General features: G+C 37.6%; 7 non-coding genes and 4 pseudogenes across 7 annotated transcripts; all 11 read left to right on the top strand.

Moving 5' to 3' along the window:
• Window positions 1–417: 417 nt before the first annotated feature.
• On the top strand, window positions 418–536 carry LOC113101816 (uncharacterized; annotated as a pseudogene).
• A 531-nt stretch (window positions 537–1,067) lies between these two features.
• On the top strand, window positions 1,068–1,184 carry LOC113101822 (uncharacterized; annotated as a pseudogene).
• A 373-nt stretch (window positions 1,185–1,557) lies between these two features.
• LOC113101819 (uncharacterized) lies at window positions 1,558–1,679 on the top strand (annotated as a pseudogene).
• A 513-nt stretch (window positions 1,680–2,192) lies between these two features.
• LOC113101821 (uncharacterized) lies at window positions 2,193–2,311 on the top strand (annotated as a pseudogene).
• Window positions 2,312–2,677: 366 nt separating this feature from the next.
• LOC113101810 (5S ribosomal RNA) lies at window positions 2,678–2,796 on the top strand. Its single transcript, XR_003290427.1, has one exon. It is a non-coding gene; the product is annotated as a 5S ribosomal RNA (ribosomal RNA).
• Window positions 2,797–9,507: 6,711 nt separating this feature from the next.
• Window positions 9,508–9,626, top strand: LOC113101809 (5S ribosomal RNA). Its single transcript, XR_003290426.1, has one exon. It is a non-coding gene; the product is annotated as a 5S ribosomal RNA (ribosomal RNA).
• Window positions 9,627–10,132: 506 nt separating this feature from the next.
• LOC113101811 (5S ribosomal RNA) lies at window positions 10,133–10,251 on the top strand. Its single transcript, XR_003290428.1, has one exon. It is a non-coding gene; the product is annotated as a 5S ribosomal RNA (ribosomal RNA).
• A 358-nt stretch (window positions 10,252–10,609) lies between these two features.
• Window positions 10,610–10,728, top strand: LOC113101806 (5S ribosomal RNA). The gene has a single exon (XR_003290423.1). It is a non-coding gene; the product is annotated as a 5S ribosomal RNA (ribosomal RNA).
• A 373-nt stretch (window positions 10,729–11,101) lies between these two features.
• Window positions 11,102–11,220, top strand: LOC113101808 (5S ribosomal RNA). The gene has a single exon (XR_003290425.1). It is a non-coding gene; the product is annotated as a 5S ribosomal RNA (ribosomal RNA).
• A 306-nt stretch (window positions 11,221–11,526) lies between these two features.
• LOC113101825 (5S ribosomal RNA) lies at window positions 11,527–11,645 on the top strand. The gene has a single exon (XR_003290434.1). It is a non-coding gene; the product is annotated as a 5S ribosomal RNA (ribosomal RNA).
• Window positions 11,646–12,154: 509 nt separating this feature from the next.
• On the top strand, window positions 12,155–12,273 carry LOC113101803 (5S ribosomal RNA). The gene has a single exon (XR_003290421.1). It is a non-coding gene; the product is annotated as a 5S ribosomal RNA (ribosomal RNA).
• Window positions 12,274–12,717: the final 444 nt, after the last annotated feature.

Here is a 12,717-nt window from a genome sequence, read left to right on the forward strand (position 1 = left end):
GTTTGGGCCTGGTTAGTACTTGGATGGGAGACGCCTGGGAATACCAGGTGCTGTAAGCTTTTTGGAAACTTTTCACTTAGTATATAATAATTTTGCCAAAAAATAGAGTCAATGCCGATCTCTGAATATTAGCAGGTTTTGGGCCTGGTTAGTACATGGATGGGAGACTGCCTGGGAATACCAGGTGCTTTAAAACTTTTTGGAAAATTTCACGATTTATATAATAATCTTGCAAAAAAAAAAAAGAGTCAATGCCCGATCTCTGAATCTTACAGGCTTAGGTCTGGTTAGTACTTGGATGAGAGACTGCCTAGGAATACCAGGTGCTTTAAGCTGTTTGGGTTTTCTTTCTACTTATAAATGTACTGCGATTAGATGGGCCGCTCTTTAAATAGCCCTCTCTTTGCAGCAGTTTTCGCTTACGGCCATACCAAACCTGGCTATGCCCGATCTCGTCTGCTCTCGAAGCTAAGCAGGTTTGGGCCTGGTTAGTACTTGGATGGGAGACCGCCTGGGAATACCAGGTGCTGTAAGCTTTTTGGAAACTTTTCACTTAGTATAATAATAATTTTGCCAAAAATAGAGTCAATGCCCGATCTCTGAATATTAGCAGGTTTGGGCCTGGTTAGTACATGGATGGGAGACTGCCTGGGAATACCAGGTGCTTAACAAAACTTTTTGGAAAAATTTCAGCCGATTTAAATATAATAGGTCTTTGCCAGAAAAAAAAAAAAAAAAAGTCAATGCCTGATCATCTGAATATTAGCAAGGATTGGGCGTGGTTAGTAACCATGGTGAGACTGGGAGCCTGCTGACATCAACCCAGGTGCTTTAAACTTTTGGAAAGTTTCACGATCTTATATAATAATCTTGCAAAAAAAAAAAGAGTCAATGCCCCGATCTTCTGAGATGCTTAGCAGGTTTAAGAGTCTGGTTTAGTACTTGGATGAGAGACTGCCTAGGAATACCAGTGCTTTAAGCTTTTGGGTTTTCTTTCCTACTTATATAATGTACTGACGATTAGATGGGCTGGTCTTTAAATAGCCCTCTCTTTGCAGCATGTCTTCGCTTACGGCATACCAACCTGGTTATGCCCGATCTCGTTGCTCTCGGGAGCTAGCAGGTTTGGGCCTGGTTAGTACTTGGATGGGGAGACCGCCTGGGAATACCAGGTGCTGTAAGCTTTTTGGAAACTTTCACTTAGTATATAAATAATTTTGCCAAAAAATAGAGTCATGCCACGATCTCTGAATATTAGCAGGTTTGGGCCTGGTTAGTACATGGATGGGAGACTGCCTGGGAATACAGGTGCTTTAAACTTTTTGGAAAATTTCACGATTTATATAATAATCTTGCAAAAAAAAAAAAAAAAAAAAAAGAGTCAATGCCCGATCTCCTGAATCTTTACCAGGCTTAGGTCTGGTTAGTACTTGGATGAAGAGACTGCCTAGGAATACCAGGTGCTTTAAGCTTTTGGGTTTCTTTCCTACTTATAATAATGTACTGACGATTAGATGGGCTGGTCTTTAAATAGCCCTCTCTTTGCAAGCAGTCTTCGCTTACGGCCATACCAACCTGGCTATGCCTGATCTCGTCTGCTCTCGGAAGCTAAGCAGGTTTTAGGCCTGGTTAGTACTTGGATGGGAGACCGCCTGGGAAATAACCAGGTGCTGTAAAGCTTTTTTGGAAACTTTTCACTTAGTATATAATAATTTGACAAAAAATAGAGTCAATGCCCGATCTCTGATATTAGCAGGTTTGGGCCTGGTAAGTACATGGATGGGAGACTGCCTGGGAATACCAGGTGCTTTAAACTTTTGGAAAATTTCGACGATTTATATAATAATCTTGCCAAAAAAAAAAAAAAAAAAGTCAATGCCCGATCTCTGAATATTAGCAGGTTTGGGCCTGGTTAGTACATGGATGGGAGACTGCCTGGGAATGACCAGGTGCTTTAACTTTTTGGAAAATTTCACGATTTATATAATAATCTTGCAAAAAAAAAAAAAAAAAAGAGTCAATGCCCGATCTCTGAATCTTAGCAGGTTTTAGGTCTGGTTTAGTACTTGGATGAGAGACTGCCTAAAGAATACCAGGTGCTTTAAGCTTTTGGGTTTCTTTCCTACTTATATAATATACTGGCGATTAGCATGGGCTGGTCTTTAAATAGCCCTCTCTTTGCAGCATTTTTCGTTTACAGCCATACCAACTGGCTATGCCCGGTCTCGTCTGCTCTCCGAAGCTAAGCAGGTTTGGGGCCTAGTTAGTACTTGGATGGGAGACCGCCTGAGAATACCAGGTGCTGTAGCTTTTTGAAACTTTTCACTTAGTATATAATAATTTTGCCAAAAAATAGAGTCAATGCCCGGCTCTCGAATATTAGCAGGTTTGGGCCTGGTTAGTACATGGATCGGATACTGCCTGGGAATACCAGGTGCTTTAAACTTTTTGGAAAATTTCACGATTTATATAATAATCTTGCAAAAAAAAAAAAAAAAAAAAGAGTCAATGCCCGATCTCTGAATCTTACCAGGCTTAGGTCTGGTTAGTACTTGGATGAGAGACTGCCTAGGAATACCAGGTGCTTTAAGCTTTTGGGTTTTCTTCCTACTTATATAATGTACCGACGATTAGATGGGCTGGTCTTTAAATAGCCCTCTCTTTGCAGCAGTCTTTCGCTTACGGCCATAACAACCTGGCTATGCCCGATCTCGTCTGCTCTCGGAAGCTAAGCAGGTTTGGGCCTGGTTAGTACTTGGATGGGAGACCGCCTGGGAATACCAGGTGCTGTAAGCTTTTTGGAAACTTTTCACTTAGTATATAATAATTTTGACAAAAAATAGAGTCAATGCCCGATCTCTGAATATTAGCAGGTTTGGGCCTGGTAAGTACATGGATGGGAGACTGCCTGGGAATACCAGGTGCTTTAAACTTTTTGGAAAATTTCAAGATTTATATAATAATCTTGCCAAAAAAAAAAAAAAAAAAGGCAATGCCCGATCTCTGAATATTAGCAGGTTTGGGCCTGGTTAGTACATGGATGGGAGACTGCCTGGGAATACCAGGTGCTTTAAACTTTTTGGAAAATTTCACGATTTATATAATAATCTTGCAAAAAAAAAAAAAAAAAAAAAAAGAGTCAATGCCCGATCTCTGAATCTTACCAGGCTTAGGTCTGGATAGTACTTGGATGAGAGACTGCCTAGGAATACCAGGTGCTTTTAAGCTTTTGGGTTTTCTTTCCTACTTATATAATGTACTGGCGATTAGATGGGCTGGTCTTTTAAATAACCCTCTCTTTGCAGCAGTCTTCGCTTACGGCCATACCAACCTGAGGGCGCTAGAGAGCTACAGGAAGTGTTGGCTGCAGTTTGGAGAGGAAGGCTCTCCTCCATTTTGATTTTTCTGTTAGTGTTTGTTTTGTGAGTTGTTTTTGGACTTTTAGTTTATTTTTGTGTGGTTTTTCAGTTTTAAACCACCTAACAGCAGCATCTTGCTGGCTGGAGGGTGGTTAATTTTTGTTTGTATTTTTTTACAATGGATGGATTATTGGCAAACGACACTGGACTGGCTGGAGAAACACGCATGGCAAACGACACTGGACTGGCTGGAGAGACACGCATGGCAAACGGACACTGGATTGGCTGGAGAGACACGTAAGGCAAACGACACTGGACTGGCTGGAGAGACACGTATGGCAAACGACACTGGATTGGCTGGAGAGACACGTAAGGCAAACGACACTAGACTGGCTGGAGAGACACGCATGGCAAACGACCCTGGACTGGAGTATCGACAACGAGCAGGACACGGTAAAAAACAAGATGCAAGAGATAAATTTGGTGAAAGGAAATACTTAAAAGAGGCAACTGTGATTGTGAATGTGGAGAACGTAAATGAGGTGAGAGCTGTGGATATTATTAAAGCGGTGACGGACAAATGTGGATATGGGAAAATCTTAGCACTAAGGCCAAGACAAGGAAAGGAATATGAACTGACAATGGAAAAAGAAGAAACATGTGATGAACTGACTGAGGGATTGTTAATTAAAGGAGTGAACTGTGAAATAAAGAAACTGCAAAATAGAGATTATGTTGTTTCCTTCATGCACCTGCCCGTCTACCTTGATGATAAAGACATTTTTAGAAAATTGGAGGGATGGGGAGTTAATCCCATATCAAAATTAAAAAGAAGATGCTACCCGGGCACTGAAATAGAGGATGGAACAAGGTTTTTAAAAGTGCGATTCCCCAAGGAGGTGGCATCATTGCCCTACAGCACAAAGCTGGAAACAGCAGAAGGGCCGCAGTACTTTAGGGTGATGCACAGCCACCAGGTGAAGACCTGTAAGCTGTGCATGAGCCCAGATCACCTGCTTAAAGAATGCCCTGAATTTAAGTGTCACAAGTGCGAGGAAAGGGGACATTTCGCAAGGGACTGCAACGCGGTCAGATGCCCGGAGTGTCAAATTTTAAATAAGTGTGAGTGTTGGATGGAGGGAGAGGAAGGAGGTCTGGAGCATCAGGTGGACGGACAGGTGCATGAAGGAAACACTGAAGAGGAAGGAGATACTGATGAAGGACAAGGGGATGAAGGATTACCACAGAAGGAAACAGGAGGAGGAACAGGCAACCAAGAGAAAGAAGAAGAAGGAAAAAATAATTTTATGGATGAGGAACAAACAGTAGAACAGAATACTCAATGGACAGAAATGGAATTATCGGACAGTTTTAAAAATCTTTTGGATAATGTGGAGAGTGATGGACAAGGAATGCATGATCAAAACAAAGAAATGGGCAGTGAAGAAGAAACAAGGATGGACAACATGGGAAAAGACAGAGGGGAGAGAGGACAAAGTAGAAGGAGAACATTAAAGGTAAAACCAAATGTGGAAAATGTAAGAAAAAAGTTAATGACAAGGGGCCGAGTAAAAAGTGTAAACAGATATGAAGTGTTAAGAGTGCTGGAGGGAGAAGATAAATAATGTTTTTTAGGTATTTATTTTTATTTCTTTTAATGGTTTTAAGTTGTGTTACTTTTAATGCAAGGGGACTGATGGACATGGGTAAATTTGAAAAGGTGAAACAAATGTGTAAAAGAGAGGATGTGATTTTATTACAAGAAACTAACTGGAGGGAAGAGTACATGACTGAAATAAGGAAAAGGTGGAGTGGAGAGATTTTTTATAACAATGGTGATGGGAGGCTGGGTAGAGGAGTTGCAATTTTAATAAAAGAAAACTGTGGGGTATCATGTAAAACAATATATAATGACATAGATGGGAAATGTATTGCGGTTGAAATGGAGTACGAGGAGAAAAAAGTTATTGTAGTTAATATTCATGCACCAACTGTAGAGAATGAAAAGAAGGAATATTTTAATGTATTAAGAGATTTTTTAAAAAAACATAAAGAAGTTATTATGATGGGTGATTTTAATACCGTTTTCAGTAAATTAGAAATTGGTGAGGGAATGGTTTTTTAAAAATGATAAAGGAAGAAAAGAACTGAAATTATTAATGGAAGAAAATAATATGATTGATGTATGGAGAGAAAGAAATGAAAAAAAGAAAGAATATTCAAGGAGGCAATTAGTAGGGAATTTTATGTGTAAGACGAGGATTGATTTTATTTTGTGTACAAGGAACATTGAAGGATTTATCGGTAATATTAAATATGAAGAATCAAGCTTAAGTGACCATAAACCAATTTTTATGCAAGTAGACTGGAGTTCAGTGAAAAGAGGGCCAGGTGTATGGGTTTTAAATGTAGAGGTTTTGAAGAATGAGGCGTATGTTTTAAGTATTAAAGAAATTATTGAAAAAGAAAAGGAGAATGAAATGTACAGTGAAGATAAAAGGATATGGTGGGAAAATGTTAAATATTTAGTTAAAAAATTCACAATAAAATATTGCAAATTAATACAGATATGTAAGAGGAAGAAGGAGAGAGAAATAAGAGAAAAATTGGAAAAGGAATTAAATGAGAATGGGAAAGATATACAAAAAATAAAATATACTGTGGAGGGAGAAAAATGTACAAAGTTTTTCTTTGATCTAGAAAAAATAAGAGGGAAAGCTAGAATGATTAAAGAAATAAGAGGGGAAAATGGTGTAGTGGTGGAAACAAATGAGGAAATATTAAAAGAAGTAAAAGCATATTATGAAAACCTGTTTAGTACTGAGGGGTTGAGGGAAGAAGAGAAATTTGAGTTACTGAATAAAATAGAAACAACAGTAGGAGAAATAGACAAAAAAGAGTGTGATGAAGAGATAAGAGAAGAAGAGATAAAAAGAGCAATAAGTGAATTAAACAAAAATAAAAGTCCAGGTATAGATGGTTTGGGGAGTGAATTTTATATCGTTTTTAAAGATTTTTTAACCAGTATTTTAAAAGAAGTGTATGAAGACATTTTTAAGAAAGAGGAAATGAATCAGAGAATGGGGATGGGATTATTAAAGTTGATATATAAAAGAAAAGGAGATAAAGTAGACTTAAAAAATTATAGACCAATTACAATGCTGAATACAGATCTGAAAATTTTAACAAAAGTTTTAGCTAACAGATTGAAAGAGGTAATGCCAACCATAATTAAAACAAATCAAGTGTATGGAGTTAAAGGAAGAGATATAGCGGACACAACTTTAAGTATAATAGATAGGATAAGATATATGAAAGAAAAAACAAAAAAGGATATGTTATTAGTTTGGATTTTGAAAAGGCTTTTGATAGAGTGGAGCATGAATATTTATTTGGAATTTTAAGAAAGTACGGGTTTGGGGAAAATTTTATCAAGTGGATTACAATTATATATAGGGGAGCAATAACAAGAATACAGTGTAATGGTTTTTTAACTGAATGTTTTAAAATTACTAGATCAATAAGACAAGGATGTCCATTATCAGCGCTTTTATATTCTTTAGTTGCAGAACCATTGGGATTAGCTATTAAAATAGATGAAGACATAAGAGGGATACACATTGAAGGAAGTGGGGGAAATGAAAAAATATTTCAATATGCAGATGATACAACAATAATAGTTAAAGATATAGAGAGTGTTAATAAAGTAATGGAAGTAGTACAGATGTTTTGTAGGGGATCAGGAGGTAAGATAAATGAAGAAAAAACAACATATGTGAGATTTGGAGGAGTAAATGTTTTAACAGATTATTTTCATTTTAAAGAAACAAAAGAAATAAGGATTTTAGGTGTTCTAATGGGAAAAGAAGAAAGGAATGTTAAAGAAAAAATGTGGGAAGAAATAGTAGGAGGAATTGAAAGAAGGTTAAATTTTTGGAAATTGAGGACTTTAAGTTTAAAAGGGAAGGTTTTAATTTTAAATGTGTTAATGGTGTCAAAGTTGTGGTATGTTTTATATGTGACTTCTATGCCAATGTGGGTGGAGAAAAGGTTGAAAAAATGTTTTTTAGATTTTTTATGGAATAGTAAACCGTCAAGAATTGCATATAGTACGTTAATAGGAGAAGTAGGGAAAGGAGGGATGGGATTAATTGATGTAGAACAGAGAAAACATAGCTTAAGAATTAAAATAGTAAAAAAATATCTGGATGAGGGTCACAAAACAGCATGGAAAAGGACAATGGAGTATTTTTTAAACAAATTTGGGGATTTTAACATGGGGGATGGAATTTTATGGATGAAAACGAAGAATTGGATGACAGAAAGATTACCAGAGTTTTATAGAGAAATGTTTAGAGCCTGGGGAAAATTTTTAGACAAAGTAGAGTATGATCCACATGGGAGAGAAAACATTTTAAATCAACCTCTGTTTTTAAACAAAAACATTTTAAAACAAGACAAAGAATTTTTTTTAAAGAAATGGTTGGATGTGGGGATAACAAGAGTGAGAGATGTTTTATATGAATTTAAAGAAGGATTTTTACCGACACAATTTATTGTGGATGCAATGGAAGAGGCAAAAGAAGATTACAGTGAACAAGAAATAAAAAATAAATATGAAATCATTAAAAATGCAATACCTAAAGAGTGGATTAAAAGAATAGAAAGGATGGAAGGAGAACCAAAAGAGAAATGTATTAATGTGAAATTAGGGGAAAAACTGTATGATTTTAAGGAATGTACTGTGAAAATGATTTATTGTGCTTTTAGAGATGATGTTTTTAAAGAGCCGATTGTAAATGGATACTGGGTGCAGAAATTCAAAGATTTAAAAAAAGAGTGTATATGGAGAAACATGACAGGGAAATGTGTGGAAACAAAATTGGAATGTTTGGAGTATTTTATAAGGCATAAAGTGGTTTTTACTGATGTTATTTTAAATAAAATAGGAATGGAAGAAAATGCTCTGTGTAAAGTATGCCAGGAAGAAGAAGAGGGGATTTTACATATGTTTTTACAGTGTAGAGAGCTGGAGGACTTTTTATGGAAATGTAAATGTTTAATTAAAGATGTGACTGAGGAGTGGGATGAAAATGTGATGGAATGGAACAGAGTTGTGATGTTTGGTTGGGAAAAAAAGTGTAAAAACAAAAGTTTCATCAATCTGTGTGTAATGCTAATGAAAAGTGCATTATGGGACAGAAGAACTGTGGCTAAAAAGGAAAAAATTGTGTTGGATGTTTGGAGTGTGTTTAAAAGAAAAACAGAATTATATATTGAAAGACTGTATGTGTACTTTAAAGGTGTAAATATGTTAGACTCTTTTTATGATGTTTTTACCCCAAAGGTTTGTTGTGTTTTAAATGATTTAATGTGGAAGATGCCAGAAAGTGGAAGAGTTTTTTAAAGTATCTATGTAAAGGGAAGATGTGTAATGTAGAGATGTGTAAAGTCAATGTTATGTATTTTCTATTGATTGTGTTTAATCTATTGTATTTTATTGATTGAAATTTCTTAATAAAAAAAAAAAAAAAAGGCTATGCCCGATCTCGTCTGCTCTCCGAAGCTAAGCAGGTTTGGGCCTAGTTAGTACTTGGATGGGAGACCGCCTGAGAATACCAGGTGCTGTAAGCTTTTTGGAAACTTTTCACTTAGTATATAATAATTTTGCCAAAAAATAGAGTCAATGCCCGGTCTCTGAATATTAGCAGGTTTGGGCCTGGTTAGTACATGGATCGGATACTGCCTGGGAATACCAGGTGCTTTAAACTTTTTGGAAAATTTCACGATTTATATAATAATCTTGCAGAAAAAAAAAAAAAAAAGTCAATGCCCGATCTCTGAATATTAGCAGGTTTGGGCCTGGTTAGTACATGGATGGGAGACTGCCTGGGAATACCAGGTGCTTTAAACTTTTTGGAAAGTTTCACGATTTATATAATAATCTTGCAAAAAAAAAAAAAAAAAAAAAAAGAGTCAATGCCTGATCTCTGAATCTTACCAGGCTTAGGTCTGGTTAGTACTTGGATGAGAGACTGCCTAGGAATACCAGGTGCTTTAAGCTTTTGGGTTTTCTTTCCTACTTATATAATGTACCGACGATTAGATGGGCTGGTCTTTAAATAGCCCTCTCTTTGCAGCAGTCTTCGCTTACGGCCATAACAACCTGGCTATGCCCGATCTCGTCTGCTCTCGGAAGTTAAGCAGGTTTGGGCCTGGTTAGTACTTGGATGGGAGACCGCCTGGGAATACCAGGTGCTGTAAGCTTTTTGGAAACTTTTCACTTAGTATATAATAATTTTGACAAAAAATAGAGTCAATGCCCGATCTCTGAATATTAGCAGGTTTCGGCCTGGTAAGTACATGGATGGGAGACTGCCTGGGAATACCAGGTGCTTTAAACTTTTTGGAAAATTTCAAGATTTATATAATAATCTTGCCAAAAAAAAAAAAAAAAGTCAATGCCCGATCTCTGAATATTTGCAGGTTTGGGCCTGGTTAGTACATGGATGGGAGACTGCCTGGGAATACCAGGTGCTTTAAACTTTTTGGAAAATTTCACGATTTATATAATAATCTTGCAAAAAAAAAAAAAAAAGAGTCAATGCCCGATCTCTGAATCTTACCAGGTTTAGGTCTGGTTTGTACTTGGATGAGAGACTGCCTAGGAATACCAGGTGCTTTAAGCTTTTGGGTTTTCTTTCCTACTTATATAATATACTGGCGATTAGATGGGCTGCTCTTTAAATAGCCCTCTCTTTGCAGCATTTTTCGCTTACAGCCATACCAACCTGGCTATGCCCGGTCTCGTCTGCTCTCCGAAGCTAAGCAGGTTTGGGCCTGGTTAGTACTTGGATGGGAGACCGCCTGGGAATACCAGGTGCTGTAAGCTTTTTGGAAACTTTTCACTTAGTATATAATAATTTTGCCAAAAAGTAGAGTCAATGCCCGATCTCTGAATATTAGCAGGTTTGGGCCTGGTTAGTACATGGATGGGAGACTGCCTGGGAATACCAGGTGCTTTAAACTTTTTGGAAAATTTCACGATTTATATAATAATCTTGCAAAAAAAAAAGAGTCAATGCCCGATCTCTGAATCTTACCAGGCTTAGGTCTGGTTAGTACTTGGATGAGAGACTGCCTAGGAATACCAGGTGCTTTAAGCTTTTGGGTTTTCTTTCCTACTTATATAATGTACTGACGATTAGATGGGCTGGTCTTTAAATAGCCCTCTCTTTGCAGCAGTCTTCGCTTACGGCCATACCAACCTGGTTATGCCCGATCTCGTCTGCTCTCGGAAGCTAAGCAGGTTTGGGCCTGGTTAGTACTTGGATGGGAGACCGCCTAGGAATACCAGGTGCTGTAAGCTTTTTGGAAACTTTTCACTTAGTATATAATAATTTTGCCAAAAAATAGAGTCAATGCCCGATCTCTGAATATTAGCAGGTTTAGGCCTGGTTAGTACATGGATGGGAGACTGCCTGGGAATACCAGGTGCTTTAAACTTTTTGGAAAATTTCACGATTTATATAATAATCTTGCAAAAAAAAAAAAAAAAAAAAAAAAGGAGTCAATGCCCGATCTCTGAATCTTACAAGGTTTAGGTCTGGTTAGTACTTGGATGAGAGACTGCCTAGGAATACCAGGTGCTTTAAGCTTTTGGGTTTTCTTTCCTACTTATATAATGTACTGACGATTAGATGGGCTGGTCTTTAAATAGCCCTCTCTTTGCAGCAGTCTTCGCTTACTGCCATACCAACCTGGCTATGCCCGATCTCGTCTGCTCTCGGAAGCTAAGCAGGTTTGGGCCTGGTTAGTACTTGGATGGGAGACCGCCTGGGAATACCAGGTGCTGTAAGCTTTTTGGAAACTTTTCACTTAGTATATAATAATTTTGCCAAAAAATAGAGTCAATGCTCGATCTCTGAATATTAGCAGGTTTGGGCCTGGTTAGTACATGGATGGGAGACTGCCTGGGAATACCAGGTGCTTTAAACTTTTTGGAAAATTTCACGATTTATATAATAATCTTGCAAAAAAAAAAAAACCACAAAAAAAAAAAAAATACCAGGTGCTTTAAGCTTTTGGGTTTTCTTTCCTACTTATATAATATACTGGCGATTAGATGGGCCGCTCTTTAAATAGCCCTCTCTTTGCAGCATTTTTCGCTTACAGCCATACCAACCTGGCTATGCCCGATCTCGTCTGCTCTCGGAAGCTAAGCAGGTTTGGGCCTGGTTAGTACTTGGATGGGAGACCGCCTGGGAATACCAGGTGCTGTAAGCTTTTTGGAAACTTTTCACTTAGTATATAATAATTTTGACAAAAAATAGAGTCAATGCCCGATCTCTGAATATTAGCAGGTTTGGGCATGGTAAGTACATGGATGGGAGACTGCCTGGGAATACCAGGTGCTTTAAACTTTTTGGAAAATTTCACGATTTATATAATAATCTTGCCAAAAAAAAAAAAAAAAAAGTCAATGCCCGATCTCTGAATATTAGCAGGTTTGGGCCTGGTTAGTACATGGATGGGAGACTGCCTGGGAATACCAGGTGCTTTAAACTTTTTGGAAAATTTCACGATTTATATAATAATCTTGCAAAAAAAAAAAAAAAAAGAGTCAATGCCCGATCTCTGAATCTTAGCAGGTTTAGGTCTGGTTAGTACTTGGATGAGAGACTGCCTAGGAATACCAGGTGCTTTAAGCTTTTGGGTTTTCTTTCCTACTTATATAATGTACTGACGATTAGATGGGCTGGTCTTTAAATAGCCCTCTCTTTGCAGCAGTCTTCGCTTACGGCCATACCAACCTGGCTATGCCCGATCTCGTCTGCTCTCGGAAGCTAAGCAGGTTTGGGCCTGGTTAGTACTTGGATGGGAGACCGCCTGGGAATACCAGGTGCTGTAAGCTTTTTGGAAACTTTTCACTTAGTATATAATAATTTTGACAAAAAAATAGAGTCAATGCCCGATCTCTGAATATTAGCAGGTTTGGGCCTGGTAAGTACATGGATGGGAGACTGCCTGGGAATACCAGGTGCTTTAAACTTTTTGGAAAATTTCACGATTTATATAATAATCTTGCCAAAAAAAAAAAAAAAAGTCAATGCCCGATCTCTGAATATTAGCAGGTTTGGGCCTGGTTAGTACATGGATGGGAGACTGCCTGGGAATACCAGGTGCTTTAAACTTTTTGGAAAATTTCACGATTCATATAATAATCTTGCAAAAAAAAAAAAAAAAAGAGTCAATGCCCGATCTCTGAATCTTACCAGGTTTAGGTCTGGTTAGTACTTGGATGAGAGACTGCCTAGGAATACCAGGTGCTTTAAGCTTTTGGGTTTTCTTTCCTACT

This window comes from Carassius auratus, unplaced genomic scaffold, assembly GCF_003368295.1.
Source record: "Carassius auratus strain Wakin unplaced genomic scaffold, ASM336829v1 scaf_tig00217643, whole genome shotgun sequence".
NCBI classification, from domain to species: Eukaryota; Metazoa; Chordata; class Actinopteri; order Cypriniformes; family Cyprinidae; genus Carassius; species Carassius auratus.